Source organism: Adiantum capillus-veneris, chromosome 26 (genome assembly GCF_014529385.1).
Source record: "Adiantum capillus-veneris isolate H3 chromosome 26, ASM1452938v2, whole genome shotgun sequence".
In the NCBI taxonomy this organism is placed as follows: domain Eukaryota; kingdom Viridiplantae; phylum Streptophyta; class Polypodiopsida; order Polypodiales; family Pteridaceae; genus Adiantum; species Adiantum capillus-veneris.
This window is the reverse complement of record NC_140956.1, coordinates 122765004-122783536: the sequence shown is the minus strand read 5'-3', so window position 1 is coordinate 122783536 and position 18533 is coordinate 122765004.

The following is an 18533-nucleotide window of genomic DNA, read 5'->3' as shown; positions in this document are numbered from 1 at the left end:
TCACCTTGTCTTGAACTATTGACCCAAACCAAGCTACATGTTGAGCTCAATTGGTTGCAAATCCTCTTGACCATACACCAATTGAAATGGTGTGAACCATGTGGCCTCCCTATATGTGGTTTTATATGCCCATAAGGCACCATCTAAGAAGTCATCCCATAAATTTGTCTTGTTTTGTACCATCTGTGTGATGATGCTTGCAATGACACCATAATTAGCCTTCTCCACCAAACCATTTGATTATGGGTAGTAGGGTGTGTTATGACAATGTAGAATATGAAGCTCCTCACAAACATCTGTGAGTAGACCCTTCCTGAACCCTAGATCATTATCAAAAACAATCTCCAAAGGTGTGCCAAATCTGCAACAAATATTAGTGTAGACAAATCTGCTCACTGTTTTTCTATTTACCCTTGCCACACTTTGAGCCTCTACCCACCTAGTCATGTAATCTACAGCCACTAGAATGTAGAGTTTACCATTTTTTGTTCTAGGTAGAGGACCCGTAGCATCAATGACCCACTTTTCAAAGGGTCCATTTGTAAGCACAATTTGCCTTGGGCCATGTATTAATCTTCTATTCCCATTTACCTGACAGTTGTGAAAACTTTTACACCAATTTTGGACATCCACATGTAAGCTTGGCCAAACATACCACGCAAGAAAAATCTTCTTCATAGTTAACTCGAGTTTCGGGCAAAATGACCACTACATGCCTCTTCATGCAAAACTTGATCCTTCCCTCTTTGATAGAGGGAGCCTTCTAGGAAGAGATAAGAATTGGCCTTCTTCATGAGTCTCCTCTTCTGAGTTTCTGTGAAGTCTTGTGGAAACTCGCCCTCCAAAATGTAGTCAATAATGGGAGACAATTACTCCAATCCCTTGTATCTCGGTTGCTTGACAACTGTTGCGATCATGATGACCTGCACTTATTTCTCAACATATGTAACTACTTGTTGTACAAGTAAATCAGAATCTTCATTTTGTTTCCTAGGAATATGATATAATTGCACTTCTTCAAAATGATTAAACAACCTACAAATGGCATGAACTTTTGTCCTTAGACTTTCATTCTTGCATGCCCAAATGACTAAAATCTACTTCACAATGAGAAGTGCATCCCCGTTTATCATGTATATCATGACTAATGCACATCTTCAAACCATGAAGTAAAATATCATACTCTGCTTCATTGTTGCTTGCTGAACCCGGTAGATTGACCTTGTCCTTTATGACTACCTCTCCACTTGGGTTGAGCAACACTAGTCCTCCCCGTGCTTTTCCTGTGGCTCATCGAAAAGCTCCATCAAAGAATAAGATAAAAGCATTAGGAATACTTTTTGGTGGTGGCAATGGTAGGGGTCTTTACTTCAGGCAGTGTAATCTCCTTCTCATGTACCCTATAAGTGAGAATCCCTGTCAATTGTGCACGCACACTATCTTCTACCTTGAAAGAGTATTGGAACGCTTGCAACTCCATAATCCACTTTGAGATCCTAGTACTAAGATTGATTTGAGATGACACCCAAGGGAACAAATTTTCTACAGTGAGAATTACAAAAGGTTTTGGTAGCAAGTAGGATCTAAACTTTCTCACCACAAACATGAGAGAAAGCATCATGACTTCTGCTTCCGTGTAGCCTTTCTCCAAAGCATTCATGACCCTACTAACAAAGTAGATGGGTCGCATCCTTGTACTATGGGAATCTTGTTGTAACAAAACTGCACCAATTGTTTCTTTCCCAACGCTAGAGCTAACAAAGAATGTGTACTCCCAACAAGGAGGCATAAGTGTTGGTAGTTTTTGACAGAATGACTTTAATGTTACAAAAATATTCTTCAAGCTCATCAGACCAAAAAAATACTTGCTGTGTCAATTTCTGCAAGGGGTGAAGTAACTCCAAGGCTAAGTGAATGAAGCGTGACATATACTTCACCTTTTGAATGAATGACATGACCTCCTTGAGACTTTTGGGTGATGGTAACTCAATGAGAGCCTTTTCCTTTGAAGGATCCACCTCAATGCCCTTATAGGAAACCTTGTGACCGAGTAAAATCACTTCATCCTCACCTATGTGACATTTGTTGGGATTGAGTTGGCCTCCCATGTCGTAGAGCTTCTTCAATCCTTCTTCTACCCTCTATAGATGCAACAATTTTGAGCTATAAATGCAAAAATTATCAATGAATACCCTTATTGACTCTCCAAAGAATCCTTGAAACACCATGTTCATGAAGCCTTGGAAAGTTGCAGGAGTATTGGTCAAGCCAAATGGCATGACTCCAAAAGCATAACAACCCCAAGAAGTGATGAAGGTTGTTTTCAATTGATCCTCCAATGCAATCCCTATTTGAAAGTGACCTGAGTAGCCATCACACGCAGTGTATTTCTCATGACCGGCTACCTTATTTAGCATCTCATCCTGAAATGGGAGGAGAAAGTGATCCCTTTTTTTGCCTCATTTTGTGGATAGTAATCCACACACACCCTCCACTTGATGTTCTTCTTGGGAGTGACAACAACGAGGGAGACCCGCTGTGAATTCTCCTTTGATAAATGAAACCTACTGCTAGAAGATTTCTTATCGCCTTGAGTAGAGCTTGCTCCTAATAAATCCTAGCCTTTGTAGCTTCCGAGATTTAAGTGTGGCCCCAGGATTTAACTCAATCGTGTATTGAACAACATCTACTCCACACACATCTGTGTAGTCTTTAGCAAAAAGACTAGGAAACTTCCTTAGCACACATTTGAACTCCTCTCTTTCTTCCTTTTTAAATCTTCTTTCGTCCTCTCATCTTACACATTTTTGGTTCTCTTGGGAACCTACCTCCTCCAAACCTTGACAAGAGGTCTCTTGGTTGTTTGGCTTAAACCACACCCCCATGACTTCAATGGAAAATTCATATTTTGTAATGTTACTACTACCTTCTTCTTCTGAAGTGCTATCAGTTCACTCTTCCTCCGTCTCACTTTGTGATGATTCCTCATGGAGCTCCTCTTAACATTGCTCCTTCATGTCAAAGACAACCTTTTTTTATGATTGTCATTCCTACAAATCAACTTTCCACTTTTCTAATCTTGCAAAGCTCACATTCTCATTAGCCATGGTCTTCCCAGGATAAATGGATAGCCACTTCCCTTGGTAGACATAACATAAAAGTGCATTGCTTTCTTAATGCCAAAGGCCTCCACAAAAACATTTTACAAATGCCTACATACCTAGCCTTGATATTGTTTGCCATTTTTACTTTAATTTTAGGTGTCTCATGTGCACTCCCATCCACTAGACCTTTCCTAACCAATCTTCCCCTGATGTAACACTCTAGTGAATGTGTAATATCCTCATTCATTTTAGCTTATGCGATCTTCACAACATGCAGACTCTCTTTTACCTTTCTCCTAGTGCTAACCGCATTGATTAGCTCCCTCCTAACTTGTGGACACAATGCAAGAAACCGAGGCCATGGATTCCAATAGATTGTATGGAGCCATACCATGTCCAAGAGGAAAATCCTGGAGGTTGATACGATGTCAAGTCCTCTTGGCTTCCTTGGTCTCCTTTGCCTTCTTTTCTTGTCCATGGTCACTTTGTGACGTGACTCCTTTCTCCTTACCTTTTCCACGGCCACGCTTAATGCCATTTGCTTTCATGTCCACCTCATTTAAATTTGTCACCTCTACACATGCACATTTGGATCTAGCAAAGGTGGAACTCCTTCCACTCCTCGTGCAGGTGGTCTTGCTCCATTTGGTCTTTGTAGAATCCTTGGTTGTTGACTAGTTCCTTCACTTGCATTCATCATAGGGTAATTCAAGTTAGGTCTCCCTGGCTCCCCACGGGGCCAAGTACAATTATACATCCCATGTCAAGACTCTCCGCATTCATACTTCCCATGTCCAGAATCTCCGCAATTCCAACATTGCAAAAGTCGCTTAGGTCGTGGCTCCCGCTCTTGAGCTTTCTTTGTTTGTCCCTTGGGACCTATAGCTTGTGCAAGATGAATTGACAAGTTACATAAGGATTCATTTAACTTTTCAATTACCTCAGCTGCTACCTCAGGAATATCTCTAGATGTTGATGTTTGCAAATTTTTCCTTGGGTCTAGGACCCTCTATTGGAACTTCTCCCCTTAGACACTTGAGTTTTCTCTACTTCTCAATAGCCCTAATTTTAGATGCATCAAAAGTAGCAGATTCACTCGCCTCAACTTTTATCTTGAGTGTGGAAAAGAGAACATCTATGAACCTCTTCTTCTTTAGGAACTCTACACCATCACCAGTGCTGGAAACTTGCTCACCCATACAGCCCAAAGACGTAGAAACTCTTGTTTGTACATGTAGTAGTCATCTAAGTCTTTTTGTATGTGAGAAACAATGTCTTTCCATAGCTTTTGAGTGTTTTGGGGGTCAAGAAGTATCACTTGAAATGATCAATGACTTCCTTATAATTTCCCTTAACCTCCTAAGATAGAGAGTCAACCAAGTTCTAGCATCCTTCCTCAGAACTACCTCAAACATTTCTAAGCATTCCTCATCTCCTATCACTCTTTTTATGCAGAAAGTCATTTGGAACTTTTCTAGAAATAGCTTAGCATCCTTTCCAGCCTCTCCAAAGAAGAGGGGATATCTTGACTTACAGAGATTTCATCCACTATGCATCGGCACTCGACCACCCCTTCCTTGTTAGGTACGTCTTCGGAGTTAGGCGAACATTCATCATATGGAATGGAATGATATCGTACCCTTCCTCGTCACAAAATTTGGTGAGGGTCACTTCATTGACACAAACATCAAGAGTATCTAGTATTTGTTGCCATCCAAACGGTTCGAACATCTCCTCTGGAAAAGCCTCTGGTACATATGCTTCATCTTGTGTAGTCCTATCAAGAATGCAATCTTCATTCTTTAGACTTCCAGAATCCGAAGCTTCTCCTGTCCCTTGGTAAGCTTTGTTCTGGAGCCAAGCCAGTATTCCTCCTTCCTGGTCAATTGTGGAATGCAGGTCTTCTCCTGGGGTTTTGTCTACGTCTTTATAGCTATGATCTGCGACACTAATTTTCGTAGTGACATCCTTGTTCCTAAGATAGATATAGTGGTAACCCCAATCTTGGACCATTTTGAGCTGAGGTATGAATGGTCTGCCCAGAATGATGTCAAAATTGCTGCTCTCATCAAAATTCATAATAGCAAAGGTGTGTTCATATGCAATTCCACAAGAGGTTACTACAATCTGCTCCAAGATGCCAACAGGTCTCTCCAAGTACCCATCCGCTAGTTGAAGTTTCATTCTCGTTTTTCTTAGAGCAAGTTTTCCCCATTTTTTCCACATTGCTTTGGTGGCTATGGCAATTCCGGCTCCACTATCCAATATCGCTATCGATTTTACATGTACTCTACCGGTAGGATAGTATTTCCTTCTTCACTTTCACAATAGTCCCATACCTTGTTTACTGGCACTGGCTCATGTTTAGTTTGCTTCGAGGGTTGTGTTTTTAGCGTGTTTCGAGAAACCTCGATTGAAGGAATTACAAGCCCTATTTTTTCCAAATTTTTTGCGACCTCGTCCCAAAGATGCGATCTTATGTTTAGAAACTCTGACAAAGTCAGTGTACAATAGATAGGTGATGACATCAGCTCATGAAGAGTTTTAGTGTCCATCATCTTAGGATTGTCTTTCCATTGAGATGGAACTTTCCTTACCTTGGATCAAGTTTCAAGGTTACCAATAAATGAAGGTAAAGTCTTCAACGATTGTGGTTTACTGTTTTTTGATATCGATGTGCCTGCATCTCCATACAATGATTGGATGTCATTTGGGTAGAGCTCATGCTCCAGGTGGATTTCTGGGATAGGAGCTGACACAAGTGTGGCACTTCCGTCCTTCCTATTCCTGATCTGTTCCCATAGCTCTTGAGGCCATTGTTCTTCTACCTCCGAAATTGGTACTGGTACCTGATAATGCGCCCCATTTGTTGTATTGGCTACCACCCTCGTATCCAAAGGTGTTTCGTCGACCAGATTGGGTAGGTTATTCACTTCAATTCCCCTTTCATCTAACTCCCGAATCTTTTCTCGTATGAGTACCTCGGTTTTTGGAGTCGTAGGAACTGATGGTTCCATAAGCGCTTGAGCGGCTTGAATGAGCTCTTTGCACATCTTTAGCCTCTCTTTCTCATAGCCTGGATGAGGGTACGTTAACCACCAATCCTCTTGGGTTTAGTTAGGCTTTAGCCTTGCTTTGTAAGCTTTCAGAATTGCGTCCAAGGGTTCAACCACCTTGTCTACTAGGATTGACCCCCCTGATGGCAGTTCCGACAATTGCTTTGTCTCGTTATTGCCTTTAAGGCCTCTTTTCCTTTGAAGTTGTTTCTCTGTTTTCCGCAATTTGGTTTTCAATGACGTTTTTTCCTTTTCTCTTTTGGCTTTCATCTTGTTTCGTTTTGCCTTCCAAGATTTTCTAGGGGTTCGGACAGACAAGTTGTCTATCTTTGTTTGGCTGGTCGAGACACTCTTTGCTACCTCATGTGCTTGAGCTCTAGTGACCGCTTTTATTGGAATGTTCCGTTCTGTTTTTGATCCACTTCAGCTTGGCACAATCCCTATTTTGTTCATGGTTGCTTTTCCTTTATTTTCAGGGTTTTTTGGGCAGTGTGGAATAAGATGGTCCGTGGTGCATTCGTTACAAAATCCAAAAAATTTCACCCGCTCTCCTTTGTTTGGACACACTCTAGCCCAATGATCCTCGCCGCATTCATAGCATGGTCCTACACGTGGTGGAGAAGCTTGAGGAGCTCCCATTGGTTGTCCTGTTCTAGGAGGGTAGCCTCTAGGTTTGTAGCCCTGATTTGCCATAAACATTAGCATATTCTCATCGAGCAAGTAATGATTTTTGGTTGGTTGTGATATGTATGAGGGCTTGAGCATTTCTTCTAGAATTATCCATGGATTATATCCCTGTGGATCATATGCATTCCTATCAATTTCCCTTTCATAAGTATTGTCTGAATCTTCTCGATGGGAGACTACCTGGATCATACTCTGATCAGATGGTGGTTCTATGGGATGAGAAATCCTTACCATAGCCCTATTTTCCTGGGGTAAAGGAGGTTGATGTCCCAACACTAGTTGAGCTTTTTCCTGACCAAAGATTGAGTTATTTGGCCCCACTTGGTACCTTGGAGGGGGTGGAAGTTGTTGTCCTCCATGTGGTCCATATTGTCTCTCTCTAACATAGTTCCGATTGTAGAAACATTCGTGAGTTTCATGGTTTGTCCATTTTTGTTCTGTAGCACACCATTTCAATATCCTTAGCTCCTTGCCTTTGTTGAAGGTTGCACCACTGGGTTGGATGGTCACCTCCACAAGTATCGCATTTTCGGGTGGGCGGTTGTCGTGTGTTTGGGTTCGTCGTGTTTCCTCGGTTCATCCTCCTGATCACTTCCTCGATCACTCGATCAACGTCCGGCATAGTTGGGTTTTTCCCTCCCGATTTTGTCGTGGACTCACTCGTAGTTGAAGAGGTGCTACTAGTCCTCTGATCTGCATCTTCGGTCACCTCCCCATATGCTTTGCAGTTATCTGCAAGATACAATGCCTCTTTCGTGACTTGCTCAAAGGTTACACAGGCTTTCAGGTGCAAGTCCTTTTTTAGCATGTCATTTCGCAGTCCCTCTATGAAGAGGATTGATAGTCTTTCATCCTGAGGTAGTTCTCGAGCAGGGCATCTTTCTATGTACTGCCTAAAACGAAGCGATGCTTCTTTCACTTTTTCCTTTTCCTTTTGCCTAAATGCAGAGATCTGGGAGACAGTTGTGGGGGTATAAAGCCCAATGTGGTCACCCAGGTAAGTGGGCGGGCCGCCAGCGAAGGGCTCGGTGTTCTCAGAATTTCATTCTGAGGTCATCTCGGCCACCGTTCGGCTTCGACAAAGATCTGTGCAAGCCATTTTCGACTACGTGGTCTCGGCGGGTGCAGATCCGGGTGCAGATCCGACTCTGTAATTTTGGGGTTTCGGCCTACGACTGCAGGTGCTGAGGATATCAACACTCCCAGAGTGTTGATTTGTGGCTGTCTACACATTGAAGGACGGCTCACAGTTCTTGGAGGCGTGTCACATACGACACGGGAGCATTTACACACAGACTGTAGGCGACATCCACTAGTTCATCAGGTAGCTTGTGTTTGTTGCTTGATATTCCAGATTTCATCCTCACATTGCAGGTACTTCCACATGGGATGTATTGTCAGAGATGATGTATGTCTGTTGAGGGTTTGCTGGCTGTGAGTCACGCAGCAAACAACCGCCGCAGCGGTTACAACATATAGTGGTAAATTTGTGGATGTATGACTTTGTGGGAAGTCTATGTACTGTCAAATTTACTGCAGCCTTTGTTGAGGGTCGAGTGAGGTTTTATTGAGCTGGGGGATTCTCGAATGTTGAGATCCTCTCGGTGATACATGTCTTGGAGCGATCCCTCAACACCCTTAGATAGGCAGCTAGGATGTATTGACTGTGAGTTAGACAGTTGGGATTGGATCTTTGCTTTACTGCTGTTGAGGCATTGTCGTAGTCTATGCTTACAGGACAGTGATAGGACAGTGAGAGACAGTACAGGTGCAGGACAGGTTTACCCACAGCTTGCAGTGTTAGAGAGACAGTGGTTTTTTGAGCTGTTTTTTGGTCTGTTTTTGAGTACACCAGAGCCATTTTACAAAGGAGACTCTGCCAAAATTTTTGCAAAATCTGAAGCTTTATTGGTTCATTTGATAGGTTGATATTGGTTCAGAGGTCAGTTTACAGGAGAAACTCTGCTGAATTTTTCCCAGGAAAGTAAACTACTCGCCCAGATATTGGTTCAGAGGTCAGTTTACAGGAGAAACTCTGCTGAATTTTTCCCAGGAAAGTAATCCAGTTTATCACTCAAATACAAAGGCATGTGGATGTGAAGTATCATTTCATCAGGGAAATGCTCGAGGATAAACAACTTCAGCTTGTCAAAGTTCACACCACAGAAAATCCTGCTGATCTACTTACAAAAGGACTTCCCTTAGAGAGCTTTGCGCATTTTCGCAAGCCGTTAGGTGTAGGGTAGTACATCACTTCTCTACATCTCTTGTATATTAGCTTGTATAGTAGCTTCTCTCACACTTAAAGTACCACATTGGACTTTAAGTGGGAGGTTGTTGGGGTATAAAGCCCAATGTGGTCGCCGAGGTAAGTGGGCGGGCCGCCAAGTATGTACACATATTCTTTTGTCAAAACCTAATAAGAACTCACTATGCTCTACACATGACAGTAGAGCGAGTTCACCATATCGTCGTGCTCTTCTTCTCGCACTCTCTCTCTCTCGCGTCGCACTTCCGCTCGTACTCCTTCAACAATGTTATGCTTGATCCCTCTTTTTGAGAATTCCTCAGCGAATTCTCGAAGAAGTTGCTCAATACTTGGGAATTCTAAGCTGTTTAATGGTTGAAACCAAGTCAGGGCATTACCTTCCAAGTCAACCCAAATCCTTCATACTGAGTGTGGAAATCAGTCACCTATTCTGCTCTCAATACTTGTTTGAAGGTTGAAACATGGGCATATGGATCACCATATCCATTATAATTTTTGGGTAATCATTTTTCCACTTGGGATGGACGCATACGCTTGGCCTCTGCAACCATTCTAAGAACTCCTGGTCCCCTTGGGATGGCTTCTCTTGGTTGGTAATCTCCTCTTGGTACTAACAGTGGTATCCTATCCGCCCCACGTTCATCAAGTCGATCTCTTGTGATAGTCGGAGGAATTCCAATGGTGTAAGTGAATTCAGGAACAGAGCTGCCCCTATGTGTGTTCATGGAAGCCCTAGTCGTCGTCGACCCTAAGGGTTCTGTTCTTGGAGCTTCTTCATGTCCATAAGAATCCTCCACTCTTGTTCTCAAGGGACTCTCAAGCACAGTCTCAGGTCTAAAGTGAGTAGTCGTGATTTTTTCAGCTTCCGGATTTACATAGTATTGGTGGAGTGGTCCTCCAAAATATGTATATCGCTCTAACTGCTTCTGGTCCATTGGGGAGTACTTTCGGCCATACTTGTCCATTATGACCACCTAAATACTTCTACCCTCCATGTAAGTGTAAACATATAAGTTTTTCGGGTTGGTTAATTCTTTGATGCGGGGCTCGTCACATCTGTAATAGAGTGTTTGGTCTCCATTATTGAACTTATAAAGCCCCACATATTTGTTGTCTGTGTTAAGGCGCTCGGTCTCATTCGTGCGTCTGAGTACCGCGTTTTGTTTCTCCATTTTGGGTGGTGCATTGGCCGGTTCATTATCTACTTTGTCCTTGGAGCTGGTCATTCCCCATTTATCCACAATGTACGAGTTATGAACCACTAAGTACATCATTCCCTCTCGATTGAAATACCTATCCCCGTCATAATCAACATCTACAAGTTCTCTGAACTCGCTCGGCCTATTTTCCAACTTAACACAGTAGCGGTCCATACCATCCTTATAGATTTTGGCTTTAAGCACATTTTCAAATAGAAACTTCAGATACAACAACTTCACATCAGATGTGGGATGTGAAGGACCTGCACCCATCGAAGTTGTTCCCTTAGGGTTTGACTTGTTAGAATCTTCAGTCATGAGGCCGTATGATCTCTCAAACGAAGTGTCAGAGAAAGTCTCCTCTAAAATGGGTTCCAAAGGCGGTAGTGGTCTCTGATTCACACTTTCTTCTGTTGAGTGATTACTCCCTTGATAAAAGATGTTGGGGTTCCTATTTTGGTACAATCTTCCCGATCGCAAATTCATGAAGAATTGGTAACAAGAAAAATCCAAACCGGGTTACCTCATGAAATAGTTTGAATCTCCCGTTTGTTCTTGCTTGCTGGATAATATCTTCTAGTACCTGTAACCTGTCAAAAATGTGCTTGATAGTTGTAAGCGTACAGCTGTTCTTGTCAGTTCTTGCTTTTGTTCGACAAAACTTGGCACACAATTCCCTACACAACCTCAACAATTTTGATCCAATTTTAGGCTAAGTTGATTTTGTCTCTTTGCCTGAGCTTTTGTCAGTTCTGAGCTGTAGGAAGGGTTTATTGCACCCAATTTCAACTCTGGAAGGACCACTAGACTCTCTCTGATACTCTCTAGCTATGGTACTAGCTTGGTGTCAATTTGTGTCAAAGGAACATGGATCGCGATCCATGTTCCTTTGTGTCAAAATACACTGAATTGTGTCCCACAGCTAGTTCTTGGCCTAGTGATGTTGTCTATATGGTTTTTGAATGCTTTAAAGCTTTTTAGGACAGAAAAAAGTCAGTTTTAGGTTTATGTCAGTGGTTTCCCCCCTTGACCTGATTTTTACCACTTTTTTCCCTCTTTTTGAAATTTCTTGATAAGGGTCCTTTAGGAGAAAGTGCTCCAATTGTTATCAATTCCGTGCTAGTCTTTTATCAGCTCAAACTTCCAAAAAGGTACATGGATCGCGATCCATGTTTGGCATGATTTTGGACTGACACTTTGTGAGCTGATCACACAAGGTATGATGATGCTATTTCCCAAGTCTTTTTGGATTTGGTCAGTTTTTTCCAAGTGAGAAGCAAAGTTTTGTGTCTATTTTGCGGTTTTTTGTAAACCCCTCCCTTTTTGGTTTTTTCACCAGCTTTTTTCACTTTTTGTTTATGGCTCCTTTTGGAAAAGTTGTTTAACTAATAATCAGAAGTACACTGATCAAATCTTGATGTCATATGTCTACCTGGAACATGGATCGCGATCCAAATTGGGAAGCACCTGGGCATGAAATTTGGTTCAGTGGATTCCTTGTTTCTAGTTGGTCCCAATTCTCATCTCTTTTTGGATTTGGGCAGTTAAAAGTTCAGTTTTTCCTCGTTTCTCCCTTTTTTCCAAGGTTTTTGGTCTGCTCACCCTGATCTTGATTTTTATGGTCTTCTAGCCCTCCTTTTCTCACCAAACTCAATGTTCTGATGCCTGAGAGCCTGTGGCAGAGAAAATAAGTTGGGCAAGATTTTTGACAGGTTTTTGCACAGTCTTTTTCAACAAGTGTTTTTATCCCCTTCTTGAAAGTTTTACTGGGTTTGGTCCAGGTTTGAAGCTCTGACCATCACATCACATCTTCAATTTTCCCGAGTTATGGTCTTCAACACCAAAATAAGGTTTTTGATAGTTTTTCCCTCGATCCTTTTGGCCACAAATGATGGTGTAATTTGTTACCTAACCTACTCCTACAATTGAAATGAATATGCAAACATAACTGAACTTAACGGTACAAAAATAACAACCATGTGTGTGGTGGAACAGCCCTTTCCAAGCATGTGAAAATTTAAAGAACGAAATACTATCTTGTACTTCACTCACAGCTTTCTTTGCTCTTAAGGAATAGCACTGGCTAGTCTCGGACTCCAGTCGCTATTAAGCACTAAACCTACGTCTAGCTGCTTCACTGTCTATGGGTAAACGGAACGGGTATCAAAAGCTTGAAGGGAGATTTTTTTGTTTTTTTTGTTTTTCTCGTGACTCACCACCTACGGATCGGTTTCCTCGGCAGCGGCGCCAATGTTAGCAGGTCGCCACGACGAACGTCTGCAGCATAGCTCTTGTGTACTAACATAATGTCAATATGCAAGGAAGCGACTCGGGGTGGGGCACGGAGACTTAATGAGAGTGTTAATCTCACTAAAGTGAACTCGAGGACTACTCGTTCTTACAACAAAAGCAAATCAACCACTTCCTAGTCAGACAATCAGTATGCGTCCATTCTCAACACTCGACGTAATCACGCCGTTTCGGTATCCAAACGAATCTGGAATGGCACGAAACTTAAGAAGAGGTATCACAACACTTATGGGCTCAATCCTACCAAGTTATGTCACCATCTGGGAAGGTAAATAAATCACAATCCATAACAAATAATGTGCAAAAAACTGAAACAAAAGTACTTGGAAAGATTCCTCTTAAGCATAGAAACACTTATCCATGGTCAAAACATAAAAAAACAACCATTTTAACTCCCAAATCAATGCATTTATCTCACAAATGACTCGTCGCTAACCACATCAGAATTGGAAATGATTACACTTAGATTGAAGAGCAAGAGACAAGGAACACAATGTACTATTCGGAATAGAATTTTGATTACCCGTTCAGGAGAAATGATGATTACAAATTGTAGTCACAAGAAGCTTTTGCGGTGCACGTTTTCTTCTCCCTGCTAATGATAACCCTCCTTTCAAAACTAAGGGTTTTGACTTTAAAAGTTAGGGGGCTTTCCCATGGCCATCCGGCCTCTTACAAGGGGTAGACTTAGAGAAAATAAAAAAGAGTATGTTTTAACCTCATTAGGATTAGAACTCATTTTAGGGTGAATTATAGGGTTTTTGCCGAAAAACTAGAGTATCCACCGGGTTTGGTGTGCATATGCCTGTTCGCTCATATCCACCAAACACTCTCCAGCATTGCACATGTTCTCAAATGCATAATAAGCCCTCTTTCCGGCTTCCAAGCTACGCATTGTGCAATCCTTCCATTTATGATTGGATAAAACTTTAAGGCCAAGGTACTTGAAGCTATCTACACTTCGAGTTTCTCATTGTTGTATACAATGCATGGATTTCTGTCATTGAGGGTCATTATAGGCATAACCTTGGTTTTGGATCCATTCACAATCAGCCCGCTATGTAGACAAAAGCGTTCCAAGACACTCATAAGATTTTGTGCATCTTCTAAAGTATGTGCCAAGAGGACTACATCATCGACGTAAAGCAAAATCATGATCACCGCATTTCCGATCTTAACCTCTTCTTTGCCTTCTTGTGCCATAAAATCAAGAACCATGCATTCCAATTCATCAATGAGTAGCCCAAAGAGGGTTGGGAAAGTGGGCATCCTTGTTTGACACCAATGCTGCTTGCAAAAAATTTTGAAATTCCATGTCCCATACGTAGTCAGCATAACACTTTTTGGTAGATGCGAAAGATTGTATGCAGAAATTCTTTCGGCACATGAGGCTTTGAATACGTCTCCAAAGATTTCCTCGCGGTACCATGTCAAAAGCTTTCTTGAAATCCACAAAGCAACAATACAAATTTTTTCCTTTCAATCGAGACACTTCCATAAGAACTCAAAGAGTGACGAGGTGATCAATAGTAATATGATGTTGTCAAAAACCTTCTTGGCTAAGCGCACGTTTGCCGTTCTTTTCAGTCCATTCACTTATCTTCATCACCATGATACATCCAAATAACTTTTTTCGTCAAAGAACCAACCATTATAGTGTGATAGTTGTTCACATTGTTTACATCTCCTCCTTTGTGCAAAGGTTTGAACCAATTTGTACTCCAATCGTGAGGCATGCCATGCTGAAGTGCAAGGTTAAACATATCACGTATCCAATACCGTGTTTTCTCCCTTGTCCATTTAATCATTTTAGCCTTGACACTTTGAAGGTCCCCTGCCTTGCGAGTAGCAAGTTTCTCAAGCGCGCGACATACATGTTCAATGGTAAAGAAGGGAGGCATAAATGGAAGGGAGCTACAACACTCCATCTTATCAACATTGGGTTGCTCATAGAGGTTCTTGCAATGAGTAAACATATCCTAAAGTGTCAAGTCACCAAAGCTCTCAACACACTTGCCTTTTAAATTTTGACAAAACTTGCCACATGAATGTGCTTTCTCTTGTGCTAAAAGAAGTTATATTTTGACTTCCCACCTTCTTCTCTTTTTTTGAACAAGTGCTTTGTATGTGTGTGAAAGTTCTAAATAATCTTCCTTGTCTTTGCTTACATCCAAACTTAGCAAGTGTTTTTGGGTTTGACTACATTCCATGTCAAAACCATTTCTTCTTGGTGCTACCCTTCTTAGACCTTTTGCAAGACATGTGTTTCTCTTAAAAGAATTCCTTTGCACATGAAAACTTTCCACTTGTATTCTAATGTTGGGCTCTCTCGATGCTCTGTCATGCTTAACATTTGGTCCACCATATCATCATATATAAGTGCTCGTTTGAAGTTTAAACATAGGTACGAATGATTCACATCATGATTGGAGGCTACATACTCGGGTCTTTTACCACACTTGAGGTCAATACATAACATCCTATGATTGAATTCCGGATTCCATTCACCAAGTGTAAAGTTTTGCATGCATTCTAGAGTGGATTCCGAAAACAACATATAGTCAATCACGCTATCACCATTGTGCTTTCTACATGTAAAGTCATTGGTGCCTTGCCATAAAGATATACCATTTGCAATGAACATTCTGATAGTATTGCAAATATGTGAAAGTGAATTTCCATAGTGATCCACTTCTTTTGCATCATTAGAACTTCAATTATACATATATGAGTCATCCATTCTTCTTGAGACATACGGCATGTCGACTTTGTGTTGTATCGTATTTTTGCAAGCATTCATGTCTCCAAAGACAATGACTTCACCCTACTCCTTGTAATGAGCAATTTCTTCCTCTAGTTCAACAAAGGGCTGATCTATGTCCATATCCAATCGAGCATAAAAGTTGGAGTCATAGTGAGGAATGTAGCAACCAGCCACAAATATGAGTTGACCATTTGGTGGGATGATTTTCAACCATAAGTAGCATTTAGACTTATCTTCTTTGACAATGAAAAACACCTTTCAAATCCTTTTTGATCATACATGCTATGCCTCCTTGGCCTCTACGTTTCTTTGCATTTTTTGCCCACGTCAAAGAATGCACATTGTATTTGTCAAATCCAAGAATTTGTTGCGCATCATGCTCCCATGTTTCGACAAGAAGTATCACATCGGAGTCATTGGTAAGCTCGTCAATGCCAATTCCCGTATTCCATGGATACCCATTACAATTCCAAAAGCTTATTCGCAAGCGTGAGTTGGTCTCACACATGTAAGGACATGGGTCCTACGGGCAAGGCCACCGGCACGGCCGAAAAGTGTGTAAGCTAGGGGGAGGCTATAAGATAACACGGTTGTGTGGAGATTAGCACACACATTACCACCACCCTTTCACTGGTATCCGAGCTATGTTTGGGAAAGGAGAAAAGAGGGTTACATGTGCTTGTGACGCACTGCTTCTCTCCCACGATCTGCAGACAACAAGGTCTCCACTGTGCAGCAAAAAGAAGGTGAGCGACCAAGGCAACACCGAGGCTCCAAAGGCTTTTGTTGGCTGCATACATAGGAAGGCACGCTTAACCCTTGCATGAAGGAGGGTTGAACCCACCCCATGAGGGTAAGAGGCCATCACTTTACCATCAAGCTATTGACCCTTGTTGTGTATAACAAGGAAAGATAGCATGCTTGTGTTGACAAGAAAGCTAGAAGGAAAGGGAAAGCTTCAAACTTCAAGGAAGTAGTTTCACCCTTCCGTTTCACTTCTTGCAGGAAGGTAAGTTTTCCTCCAAAACTTCTTTTTTCCTCAAGGAGGTAGCTTCAAAGTGAACAAAAGCCTTCACAAAAACGACGAGTTTTTGTGAAGAATCCACGAAGATGTTCTTACGACAAACGACACGTGAAGCGCTACAATTTTTGCATGGTGAGGTTCACATGCAATGCAAATCGCCGAGCATAAAAAACACAAAGACAAGTCTCCAACCTAATGCCACAACCTTACAATCACCGAGCTTTACAAGGTACAAGTTGTTGTTTTTTTTTTCTCTCTTTATATTAGTGTGTGCTTACCATGGCCAGTGAGGATATCCCACCTACACACACTTTTGATTTTGAGCACGTAGATCAAAATCAGGGCACCACAGGTGCTTTTGACACTAATATGCATGATGATGATGATCTAGGAGATCATGGACTTGTAGATATGGCTGCTTTCAAGACTTTGGAAAATTGCCAAAGCATACTTGAATGCAACCTCTCTGCACTCAATGCAAATGTTACAAATCGTACTGAGCTACTTGTGACATTCATGAATTCACAGACGGCTCAAGGAGCCACAAGTGGCACGGTTCAAGGAAAACAAGCTCGCACGACTCAAAAAGTCCAAGAGACAAGTACTTCAAAAGATGCAAAAGTTAGCAATGCATTGCTTAAGAATATCACCATTCTTGAGTTTCACGGGGAAGAGCGTGATCGCAGCAAGGCATTTTTACACAAATGGAGTGATATTCATAGGTTGAGATACACCCCGGGTATAAACCTGGCTGTGGAAACAAGTCTATCTCTTAAAGGCAAGGCCTATAAGTGGTGGATGACATTTCCAATAGATGCTCGCCCTCCGTATTGGGCTGCGTTTCAAGCTTCTTTCTCCAAAGAGTTTTTGGAGTCCAATGAAGAAGATAAGAATTGGTTAGCATGGGATGCATGCCGCATGTCGGACCTCTCTCTCACACAGTACCTTTCAAAGTATTGGGAAATCATATTAAAACTAGAAGGTCTAGATGAATTCCAAAAGATACAGGGTTTTAATAAGGGTCTTGACAAAAACTATCGTCTTCATGTCAAGACCCAACATCCAAAAACTTTGGAAGAGGCCATCAATCATGCTGCCCAAAGATATGATGATGACCAAGAGAGGAAGGGAAATTTTCCCTACTCTAAGAATAATTTTTCTAAGAGCAATGTGGTTAAGAGCCAATAGCGAGGTAGATCTACCACACATTCCAAGAGTAATAAGAGATAATGTACCTCTCCATGCCCACAAGAGGCTAAGAAGCCTAAGCAATCACGAGATACTCCACGTAGATCTCTCAGTACTGCTAATTTTGAGCGTGCAAAGAAACACAATTTGTGTTTCAGATGTCTTTTGGATCAACATAGCAAGAAGGATTGTCCTCTTTTGCAAGGCAAAGAAAAGGCCATGCACACGATGCAACACCTCACATTAGATTCATCTCTTAAATATTGTGCTATAGAGGTCCTTCATATGGAAGAAAAACACAAGTGTTGTGTGTCTGCTTCAATGTGGCAACCCACCTTTGGACCCCATGGTTTGATTCGAATGCATGACACTATTAATGAACAACGTGTTCGTATTTTAGTGGATGATGATGCATTTCATAACTTCTTGAAATATAAGCTAGTCAAGAAATTGAAGCTTACACAGACTCCCTCCTCTCATAAGTATGTGGTCGAACAAATGTCTGGCAATGATAAAGAAGTATGGGACACGGTAGTTCAAGGGGTTGAGCTTATTGTTCAAGATCATACGATGACCCTTGACTTTCAAGTTATGAACAGGGACAGTACTGATGTAGTTTTAGGACGGGAGTGGTCGCATGGTTTAGAAAACACATTGCGCACTAGTTATGCACAAAAATCCTTATCCTTATGGCCAATGGTAAACATGTTCTTTTTCTTGATGAGTAACATATACCATCTACACCTCTTATATGTACAGTCGAGCTTTCTATTTTGCAAAAGGCAGATTTAATAGATGAAGTCTTTTTGTGTTACTGCTTGTCTTCAAGTCTTGTGATTCTCAAGAGCAAAGTGATGTGAATTCTAGTAATGGTATGCAAAGTGCAATGAATTCTAATGATAAGCAACATGTTAACAAATCTAACCAGCAAA